Source organism: Apaloderma vittatum, unplaced genomic scaffold (assembly GCF_000703405.1).
Source record: "Apaloderma vittatum isolate BGI_N311 unplaced genomic scaffold, ASM70340v1 scaffold14466, whole genome shotgun sequence".
Lineage (NCBI taxonomy): Eukaryota > Metazoa > Chordata > Aves > Trogoniformes > Trogonidae > Apaloderma > Apaloderma vittatum.
Window position 1 is genome coordinate 28,546 of NW_009722386.1, and position 2,161 is coordinate 30,706.

Consider the following 2,161-nt stretch of genomic DNA (forward strand, 5'->3'; position numbering starts at 1 on the left):
CGAGGGGGTCTGAGGCCATTCATGGGGTTGCAATCCCTGCAATACTTGTTCTTTGGATAAACTGCAGACCTAACTCATCTGGGCTGCCAGCACATGCAATATAAAATGTGAAGAAACCCTAGGGAGTTTCCAACGCCTTCAGTTTGTTCCTGAAATCATTTTGCCTTTTAAATAGCACGGCACTGTAAAGCTGGAGGGGTGTTCTCCAGGAACGGCAGCAGTTCGTCAGAGACCTGAAAAAGGTGCTGCAGGTCCCAGCTGGGTAGCCAAAAGGAAATAAAACCGAGTTTCAAAACAAACAGTGCAAGTTTGCAAAAGTTATTTAAAATAATGGATTAGAATGTACTGGCTGTCCTGAACGTGTTCTTGCTGGTGGACGCTGGGGCCGTGAGAGGCTAACGTTATGTGACGAGTAATGCATCACTGGAGCAACGCCGCTCTCGTGATGCATTGCACTAATACATCACGAGAGCGACAGAGCTTTAATGATGCATTACTCCAAAATGGCCTCAGTCAGGAAGAACAAGTCCAGGAGACTCTGCACACTCCAGATAAGTATGTGCCTAAATTTTCCAAGATTTTTTTCTTTTCCTTGAAAGAGCATCCTAATAAGAAATAGTCGGAAGAAGAGCTGGTGAGGATCCTGGTGAGTCTCCAGGCATGGAGACCCAAATGATGTGGAGATTTTGATTTGGAAAGGTGACCCCCAAGTGCTCTCCGGTGCCAGCTGAGCAAGCGTCATCTTCTGGAGCGCGGCCGCGCGTTTCAGCCTCCTCCAGCAGCCGGGCACAGTGTGTGCTGGGAACGCCGGCGCCTCGGCTCCCTGCATGACTGGTGGCTCAGCCCAGCCAGCCCCGCACCCGTCCTGCAAAACTGGGCAGGCAATGGCACGTACAGCCCAAAGTACCATCTTATCCCACCCATATTTGCAGGATAACATAAGAGGCTGCAGTTTTGCTTGCCCTTCAAGCAAAACATGTCATCCTCATTTCCTTTCTCTGCTCGTTAAGTAATAGCCACATATGTTTTTAAAGAGATCGTCCTTTGGATTCCTTTTTATTTGTCATCTGCTATCAAAGCTTTAAAGGTCACGTTTTTCAAGTTCTTCCCTTGGAGCTTCAAAGACTATACATTTACTTTCAACGAAAAGAAAAAAAACAGCAATTTTAGAAAACCACTCCACACCCAGGGACTCAGGAAATCTCTAAATATCACTGCGAAATCTCGATGCTCCCAGCTCAGCTTGAGAGCAGCTTGATTTTGCTTGGCTATAACCAGTACGTAAGTGTACCTACACTTACAAATTGCACATTTGTAGTTTGTGCCCATTCAAAAACAAGTTACCAAACCTGTGTTACATCCCCAGTTAGCTCAACGTACAACAGATCTTCTGTCAGCCAGGTTTAAACTGATTCAGAAAAGCTTGCGCAGAAAGTCCCGTGGCTGGCTTCGGTTTGAATCACTTTTGCTTCAGTAAGTGCGACTGCAGCCCTGGCCCAAAGCTGGCTGTCCAGCTCCTCTCGCGGGATCCAGACAACGTCTGCTGAGACACAGTCGCGCCAACACAGTGCTACAAACCAAATTTAACTGGGCAGAGTGGATTTGGTACTGGTTTGTGTTTCTTGAGGCAAGGGGCCGTAGCCTTTCTGACCCAACACAGGGAGCTCTCAACCTGGTTCCCATCGCTGTAGCCCAACTGATTTAAGGGAAGTTTTAAAAATCTCCCTCTCCTGGCATGTGGTGCCCCCGGCCGTGGCTCGTCCCAGGTCCAGGCTCTGCACCCTCATCATCTCCCCATAAAGCACCTGCTGCGGGTGGGCTGGAGGACAGAACCTCAGGGCTGACGTGTTCCGCCCGCACACGTGGCAGAGCATCCGTGCCGCGTTCGTCTGGCTGCGTGCCGCCTCCAGAAGGACGCACGGTACCTAATCTGGCATCAAGTTAGAGGGCAGGGAGATGATGCCTGATCCAGCCGAGAGCCTTCAGGATGAGATTAACCCATCAAAGTAATTGGAATAAGTACGAAGTGGCAGGGTGACTTTATTACAGGGCAGTTCTCCCCGTGTGGTCACAGCATTTCTTCATTTGGTGTCTGGAGGCTGAAGGCCGGGTGTGCTGTGTTGTCAGCTGTGGCTTGCACAGGCTGTTTTACGGGTTTTAT